This window comes from Moschus berezovskii, chromosome 26 (genome assembly GCF_049115385.1).
Source record: "Moschus berezovskii isolate FMDL1 chromosome 26, NW_MosBer_1.0, whole genome shotgun sequence".
NCBI classification, from domain to species: Eukaryota; Metazoa; Chordata; class Mammalia; order Artiodactyla; family Moschidae; genus Moschus; species Moschus berezovskii.
In genome coordinates this window covers 37784878-37794574 of record NC_142485.1, presented here as the reverse complement: position 1 = coordinate 37794574, position 9697 = coordinate 37784878, and positions in this window count along the sequence as shown.

Genomic DNA, 9697 nt, shown 5'->3' with positions numbered 1-9697 from the left:
CCTTTAGGATTGACAGGTTGGATGCAGTCCAAGGGCCTCTCAAGAGTCTTTTCCAACACCACAGTTCAAAACAACCAACTCAGCTTTCTTTATGGTCCAATTTTCACATCCTACCTGACCACTGGAAAAACCATAGCTTTGACTAGATGGACCTTTATCAGCAAAATAGTGTCTCTCCTTTCAAGCGTCTTTTAAATTCATGGCTGCAGTCATCATCGGCAGTGATTTTGGAGCCCCCAAAAATAAAGTCTGACACTGTTTCTACTGTTTCCCCATCTATTTCCCATGAAGTGATGGGACCAGATGCCATGATCTTAGTTTTCTGAATGTTGAGTTTTAAGCCAAATTTTTCACTCTCTTCTTTCACTTACATCAAGAGGCTCCTTAGTTCCTCTTCACTTTCTGCCATTAGGGTGGTGTCATCTGCATATCTGAGGTTATTGATATTTCTCCCGGCAATCTTCATTCTAGCTTGTGCTTCATCCAGCCTGGCATTTCACATGATGTACTTTGCTAAGTTGAATAAGCAAGTTGACAATATACAGTCTTGATGTACTCCTTTTCCAATTTGGAACCAGCCCATTGTTCCATGTCCAGTTCTAACTGTTGCTTCTTGACCTGCATATAGATTTCTCAGGAAGCAGGTAAGGTCTGGTATTCCCATCTCTTGAATAATTTTCCACAGTTTGTTGTGATGCACACAGTCAAAGGCTTTGGTGTATTCAATAAAACAGAAGGAGATGTTTTTCTGGAATTCTCTTGGTTTTTCTGTGATCCAATGGATGCTGGCAATTTGATCTCTGGTTCCTCTGCCTTTTCGAAATCCAGCTTGAACATCTGGAATTTCACAGTTCAGGTACTGTTGAAGACATTTTTGAAGAATTTTGAGCATTATTTTGCTAGTTCAATTGTGTGGTAGTTATAACATTCTTTGGCATTGCCCTTCTTTGGAACTGGAATGAAACTGACCTTATCCAGTTTTGTGGCCACTGCTGAGTTTTCCAAATTTGCTGGGATATTGAGTACAGCACTTTTACAGCATCATCTTTAGGGTTTGAAATAGCTCAACTGGAATTCCGTCACCTCCACTAGCTTTGTTCGTAGTGATGCTTCCCAAGGCCCACTTGACTTCTCATCCAGGATATCTAGCTGTAGGTGAGTGATCACACTATTGTGGTTATCTGAGTTATTAACATCTTTTTTTTTGTATAGTTCTGTGTATTCTTGCCACCTCTTCTTTATATTTTCTACTTCTGTCAGGTCCATACAGTTTCTGTCCTTTACTGTGCCCATCTTTGCATGAAATATTTCCTTGGTATCACTAATTTTCTTGAAAAGACCTCTAGTCTTTCCCATTCTATTGTTTTCCTCTATTTCTTTGCATTGATCGCTGAGGAAGGTTTTCTTATCTCTCCTTGCTATTCTTTGGAACTCTGTATTCAGATGCTTATATCTTTCCTTTTCTCCTTTGTCTTCAGGTACTATTCCTTTCTCAGCTATTGTAAGACCTCTTCAGACAAACCATTTTGCCTTTTTGCTTTTCTTTTTTTGGGGGGATGGTGTTGATAATCACCTCCTGTACAAGGTCACAAACCTTTGTCCATAGTTCTTCAGTCACTCTATTTATCAAATCTAATCCCTTGAATCTGTTTTGTCAGCAGCAGACAAAACATAGTCCACTGGAAGTGGGAATGGCAAACCACTTCAGTATTCTTGCCTTGAGAACCCCATGAACAGTATGAAAAGCAAAAAGATATGACACTGCAAGATGAACTCCCCAGGTTGGTAGGTGCCCAATATGCTACTGGAGAAAAGTGGAGAAATAACTCCAGAAAAAATGAACAGATGGAGCCAAAGCAAAAGCAACATTGAGTTGTGGATGTGACTGGTGATGAAAGTGAAGTCTGATGATGTAAAGAACAATATTGCATAGAAATCTGGAATGTTAGGTCCATGAATCAAGGTAAATTGGAAGTGGTCAAACAGGAGATGGTAAGAGTGAACACTGACATTTTAGGAATCAGTGAAATGAAATGGACTGGAATCGGTGAATTTAATTCAGATGACCATTGTATCTACTACTGTGGGCAAAACTCCTTAGAAGAAATGGAGTAGCCCTCATAGTCAACAAAAGAGTCTAGAATGCAGTACTTGGGTGCAATCTCAAAAATGACAGAATGATCTCTGTTCATTTCCAAGGCAAACCATTCAATATCACATTAATTCACATCTATGCCCTAGCCACTAATGCTGAAGAAGCTGAAATTAAACAGTTCTATGATGACCTACAAGACCTTCTAGAACTAACATCAAAAAAAAGATGTCCTTTTCATCATAGGGTACTGGAATGCAAAAGTAGGAAGTCAAGAGATACCTGGAGTAACAGGCAAGTTTGGCCTTGGAGTACAAAATAAAGTAGGGCAAAAGCTAACAGAGTTTTGCCAAGAGAACACACTGGTCATAGCAAACACCCTCTTCCAACAACACAAGACAGCTCTACACATGGACATCACCAGATGGTCAACACCGAAATCAGATTGATTATATTCTTTGCAGCCAAAGATGGAGAACCTCTATACAGTCAGCAAAAACAAGACTGGGAGTTGACTGTGGCTTAGATCATGAGCTTCTTATTGCAAAATTCAGACTTAAATTGAAGAAAGTAGGAAATCCACTAGACCGTTCAGGTATGACCTAAATCAAATCCCTTATAATTATACAATATCTTCTAGGATGCCAGTAATTAAGGTTTTGCTTAAGTGGGCAAGAGTCATTTTCTTTTGCTCATGATGAGAACTCTGCCTAATATAAAAACAAGTACCCAAAGTGGGTCTAAAGACAACATCCCAGAGTGGAAGAAGCTGGATTCTGTGTGCTGGAGCTGGATCTCTTTCTGTTTATTCAGCTGGCTGACAGAAGTGTCTATTCAGTGTTGGTCCATTGCAAACAAAGTGGGGATACCAGAGTTGCCTAGGCAGTGTCAGGAAAGCATCCTAATACTCTGGGATACATGAATATTAAAGTGAATTTACTACATATGAACAGCCTACCTGATCTTCAGATACATATCGTTTAGAGGGCACAGAAGATTTTCCCTTCATCAGGTCCTAGGGAAACATGCTGGTAAGGGGAGAGTTAGTTTATAAGGATAAATGATCTCTGCTGAGTGATGAGAAGACACTGTGAAGGGGTAAGAGGCACACCTATTTGGAAACCATTTCATTCATTGCAGGGATGTGTGGTATTACCTGGACCAGAGTGGTGGAGGTGGCACAAAGTGATCTGATCCTGAATGTATTGTAAAGATACATTTAGAGACAATAAGTTATATGGATGGATCAAATATAGGGTGTGAGGGGAAAAGGAGAAAATGAGGGTTCCAAACATTTTTTGACTTGGGCAACTTTGAAGATGCAATTGCACTTAACCAAGATGGGAAAAGTTGCTGGCATAGCAAATTAAGGGCAGAAATCTTGGAGTTAAGTTTTGAACATCCTGAGTTTGGGATAACTCATAAACATCAAGTAGAAATGTGGAGTTAGGAGCTGGAAATACTAATCATAGGTCTTTAGGAGGTATTAGGATGGAGATTCAATTTGGAAACCATCAACGCAAAGATAGTATCTTCAACCAAGAGACTATGTGAGATTTCCAGAGTGTTTAAAGAAGAAAAAGACAATAATTAATTCTTGATATGCGCCACCATTATGAAATCTGGGAGGAAAGGAGGAATAATCAAGAGACTCAGAAAAAGGGACTTCCATTTTGATCATGTGTTTTGCAAATTTCTAAATGCTCATCAATTCTATAGTTTCTCTGCTAATTCTCACAGAATCATTACTTAACAAAAAAACGACTTTTAGCTTTTTATTAATGCATGCGTTTCTTTCTTTTTTCTCTTTTCTTATTACATTAGACAGAATTTCCTGTTCTCTGTTGGTAATAAATGTGCTCCCTAGACATATTTTATATACTCACCATTGGGCATATTTCTCTTGAGACGATAGTGGTGCAATGAATAATGAATCTGACTATGGATCAAAAGATTCTAGGCTTATTACTCTGGCCCAGAACTAAAAAGGAATATATCTAACATTTGTCACTGAGTGTAATGGTAGTGAATGTTTTATTACATAGTCTATGTAAAGACATGCTTGTTTTTTCTAGATTTACAAAGATTTTACTTCAAAGTCATTTTCTGCATCTACTAAAATGATCAATGATTTTTCTTTAAGAATTTTGATGATTTATTTTCTTATGTTGAATCATTTAAAATAAATCCTATTTGATCATGATGGATTATATTTCTAATACATAGTTGAATTAAATTAGCTAATGTTTTAATTAAGAGATTCATTTAATGTTAAATAGTATATAATTTTTAATCATATAAAATACTATTTTAATTTAGAGGCATATCACTTCATATTTTGTACTAGTCTTAGCAGATATTGAACTAACAGATAAATAAGTACTTTCACAAGTTTTCTATCTTTAATTATTTTCTTCTGGAGGAAAACTTGTTTAAGGATTGTATTTTATTTGAAGTTTGTTAGAAGTCATATTTTAAGTCATCTGCCTTTGTGGTTATTTTAGGGGAAATATTAATTATCATTTTTGGTTATATAAAAGTTATCTGCAAAAATCTTGTATTTTTTTATTAGCTAGTTTTGCCAGTTAATTTTATAAATTGTACTAAAAATTTATCTTATATATCTTATTTGTTGGAGTATAATTGTGCATAGTATTACTTTAGCATTTGTTTTATCTCTAGTTATATCCTTGTTTTCATTCCACATATTTTTAAACTTTGCAATTATTTCTTAATCTGTCTTATTTGGATTTAGTCTATTAATGCTCTTCTCAGAAAATCAAGATTCAGTTTTATAATTTTTCTTACTTAATTTCATTGCTTTCTGGCTTTCTTTTTATTGTTTCCTTTTTCCTTTTTGTTTATTCTGTGCTTATAGTTTAACTTTTTGAATTGAACCTTAGTTTATTGTTTTTAATATATTTTTCCTTCTGATATTTGAATACATATGCAGATACACACACTTACTCAAAACTCTATTTGTGCACATAATTAATATTATTATCCCAATATACACTGAGTAAGAAAGAAAAGACATGAAATTTCTTCAGTTAACATTTGGGTGAAAGACCTATTACATTCTGGGGATTGCTGTACGTGGCAGGAACAGCAGATCTTGTGCTTAGATGAACATGCCATGCTCTAGTGCATCTGTAAGGAGTTTTCAGGCATTTCTTCAAACCAGGACAGAAAGAAGAGAGGAGATACTAATGTTCTTTCTTCTCTTGGATTTGAATATAATTGGTAACCCCACTTAGAGATTTGCTAATACACTGGAACTGCAGTGCCTAACCTTCTTGGCACCAGAGACTGTTTTTGTGAAAGACAGTTTTTCCATGGACAGGGGACTGGCTTTATTTAATCACTTTGAAATTATTCATTTTGAGTAATTGAGTGGGTTTTCCTATAGTTACCAATTTGGTGGTCACCAATCTGCTTGGCTATTAGCATGAAATCTGCTCAAGCAAAACATGAGAAAAAAATTTTTAAAATGAAAGTGACTACTTGTAAAGATCAAGAGAAATCAACTCATGGATGAGAGTCATGGATTTCCTAAATTTTGAAAATATCTTTTCACCTTAAAGATATCTGTGTGGATCATATGTCTAAATTTTTATTTTGTTGCAATTGATATTTTAGAATGCTACTACAATTCAAGACTGCTATCAATTCATTTAAAATATTACATTTGAACCTTTAAGACATAAGACATAATCTGCAAAGAAGACAAAAATCACAGCATTACAAACATTTTTTAAGTAACTTACTCATTCACTGATTAATGGATTCAACGCTTCATTCATTCATTTAACTCCATGAAATCTTTTCTTGTGAACAAGAACTGGCTGGTGGGACCACTGACATTAAGAAAAACAAACATAAATAAACAAGACAAATTCTTCCCAGTGGATTCAGCTCAGAATCTTGTGGGTTGCTCTGTTCTCGATTTATACTCTTTTGCTGTTGTTTAACCTCAAGAGGAGTAAAATTTGTGCACGATCTCAGAAGATTCTTTCCATGATGACTCTATTAAGGACCAGCAGTAATCCAAGACATGGAATTAGAATTAGAGATGACATTTTTCCTACCTTTATTTTAAAAGACTCCCCATGTCTTGGCTGAGGAAGAAAAATAGGCAAAGAAACATGGATGGTGATGAAAGCAAAATGAGGCCACATCAGATTCCTTAGGGATGTTTTTCGAGAACATTTTATCCTTTAAAAAATGTTGCTCTTGTTTCGTTGCCAAGGTCAGTGAGAACTTGGATAATCCCCCAGGTATGAACTAACTGTTTAAATGTGACCTGGCAAGTAACATATTCATTCCATCCTCTTTAACTTAAAAGTATTTGCAATATTTCTCATTCATGATAAGCTGAAATATACTGTACCACATTCACTCATTTTTTTCCTATGCTTTTTTGTTTTAGAAAAAGATAAATACATCTTCCCCTCAGAACTCAAATAGCATGCGTGTACTTGGTACATGGCTCTGAGGAGGAAAATTCCACATAAATGGTCCCAGACAGAGAGTGGAGAGGTGGATTTGAAGCGATTCTCCAGTAAGGAAAAAGCAACAGCATTTTCAAAATAAAATAGAGAATGATATGCAAATGAAGTTTAAAAGAACTACAGAAGGAACAAATGAAGTTTAAAAGAACTACAGAAAGAGCCATAAATGGATGCAAATGACTGCAAATGGATGCAAAAGAAAGCTGTCACATGTCTTGCATAGTGACTGGCCCAAGTAGTGAAGGATTTTTATATCAGCTTCAGAAAGTCTCTGAAACCAGTTTAATGGAGCAGATTTATTGAGTGTAATATTCCTTCCGTCCCAGCCGCCATCTGCTATGCTTCAGTGGAGAGAGGAATGGACGCAAATAGCTGGGTAATAATTCTTGATGTTGCAGTGTGTACCAGGGCCATTACATGACTCAAACTATACAACCCTAAAGCAAACATCCTCACTGTGAGGATTCAATGCCATAACATCACCCATGAACTGAGCATCGGTGAAAGCATTTCCCTTTGAACCTCTCTGAGTTTTGCTTAGCTTTGAATGGAAGATTCTCCCCACCAGTTTGAGCATCTCGGCTACCTCCCTCACAGTGAGGCATGTGTAGGCTTACCTGTTATGCTTTGTTATGCGTAGGCAGCCCTGTTACTCCTGAGCCTTTGAGCAGCTTCTGGTGGTACAATGCCAGAAGAGACACCGGATGATGCAGAGCTGGATAACCTGAGGCAGTGTACGGAGTGTGGAGGGGTGAGTGTGTACTTGGGAATGGCCAGGGCTGAAATGAAACTGGTTTTGCTTGCATGGTAGGGTCCCATCTGTTTGTGACCTCTCGTGATTAGAGCTGCCATCCTCTGTGGGTTACTCACTCCTGTTTTCCTTTCAGGCGGTTGTCTTCTGCAGAAACCTTTCCCTCTCAAGTTGAGAGAGGACAGCAGTGCTCTCCTGTTTGCATTGGTGCCCTCGCTGAACTGTACATCCTTGTCTGCTTGCAGCTGGGCATGAGCCAGTTCTACACGCAAACCAAAGAGAGACTCCTTGGTGTTCATATAATTCAAAGAACAGAAGCCAGAACCCACGTGGTTCAACCTGAGTCTGCCCTGTGACTTGTTGGAAGCTGTTATCGGTTGCATTGTGTTTACTCCAAAGATGCTGAAATCCGAGCCCAGGTGCTGCAGATGGACGAGTCTTTGCAGATGGAATTAGTTCAGTCAGAATGAGGATAGACTGAAGTATGCAGGTCCTTGATCCTATATAGGCTCCCTGGTGGCTCAAAGGTAAAGAATCTGCCTGCAATGTGGGAGACCCGGGTGCAATCCCTAGGCAGATCCTATGTGACCCTGCTTTGGAAGCATTAGGAAAAGCCTGGCCAGCAGTCTTGATTTTGGACTTTGAGTCTCCAGAACTGTGGGAAAATAATTTTCTTTGTTTTAAGCCATCCAGTTTGTGGTCCTATGTTACAGTAGTCAGAGAAAATGCATTCAAGGGTATTTTAGATGAATTTAAGTAAAAACAAAACAAAACAGATACTACTGACCTTTTCCAGACCTCCATTATTCAAGGGCTCTAGAAATCCAGTTTGGCTCAGATTTTTACATTGTTCCATGTACATATTCCTTTTAAAAAAGACAGCAGAGCAGGTAAAATGACTCTACCTCCTTGCCAGTTGCTGTCTACACTGGCAGGCTTGGAAGCAGGTAGCCCTTGAGGATGCTCCCAGCAAGGATTCTCCTTTCCTAAAGCTACATGAGTATTCAAACCTTATTCCCACATATGCCCTGAAAGTTAAGTCTCCCTTCTACAAAATGGTGAGGCACTTCCCTGTCTATTAAAGGAAAAGGGAGTCAAACATTTCCTATACTTAACAGTGTCTGTTTTGCTACACGTTGTTCTTGTTCAGTTGCTAAGTCATGTCTGACTCTCTGCGCCCTCATGGACTCTAGCCCGCCAGGCTCCTCTGTCCTCCACTATCTCCCAGAATTTGCTCAAATGCATGTCCATTGAGTTGGTGATGCTGTCTAACCATCTCTTCCTCTACCGCCTTCTCTTTTTGCAAATCATTCTAGACGTTAATTACATAACTCATAATATTTGCTGTGAAGCATGCATTACTCAAGCATGGTGGCCATCTATGATTCAAGATGAACTAAACCTCATGTGATACATTTAGTGCAGTCAATTGCATAATAAATCACCGTTAAGTCAGAAAAAAGAAATTCACATTAAAGAGATCAGATACACAAGTCTCTTAAAATAATTTACATTTCAAAAGGAAAGACTCACCAGCAAGCTGACGTTTCTGAAGTGGACGATCACAATTACAAGATCTCAAGAGACATGTGCTTTCTCACCCTAAGTGGTGCTGTAGTTACGACACAGAGTCATTGGACAAACCTGGTCACATAAAGCAGATACCATTTGCAGCTCTGTTTATGGAATTCTCTTTCCTATAGAGATCTAAGCTAGGCTTGGGGTAAAGCTACTTCTTAGAGAACTTTGCCTTTTAAATGATGTCCTTAGTAGCAAAGACCTTCCACTAAATAACAGAGGACTAAAGTTTTCTGAGGTTATGTAATAAGTATGCTCTCCTTAATCCCTGCAGATGTGTGTATTTGAGGTCCGAAGATTGTATTTTTGGTTTCAATCACAAGGCAACACCTTATAAATATTTATCCAGAGAGTAAATTACTCTCACTATTGGGACCATTAGGTGATGCCTTCTTTCAGAATATTTCTTTACTCATCCTCGACCCCCGCCTGTAACATATATTGCCTACTAAGAGCCGTGCCTCAGGCCAAGAATTATAAGGTAAATCGCCTGGACCAAGAGTCCATTCCTTCATCAAGGAGTTATAGGCTATTCAAGAGGATAAAAGCAAGCATAAATACCTAAGCAGCACACTTAATTGGTATCTGGGCTCCAGGCTCCCTGATGGTTCAGACGCAGCAGGCTTGTTCAGAGAGCCAATAAGGAAGACGATCTGAGTGTGTGAAGACGGACTAGTCGGAGGCTGAGAGTGACTTCTTGGGATTCAACTTTCTGGCAATTTGAGAACAAGAGTCCCTCTATCTGTAGAATTACTCTGCTTTATG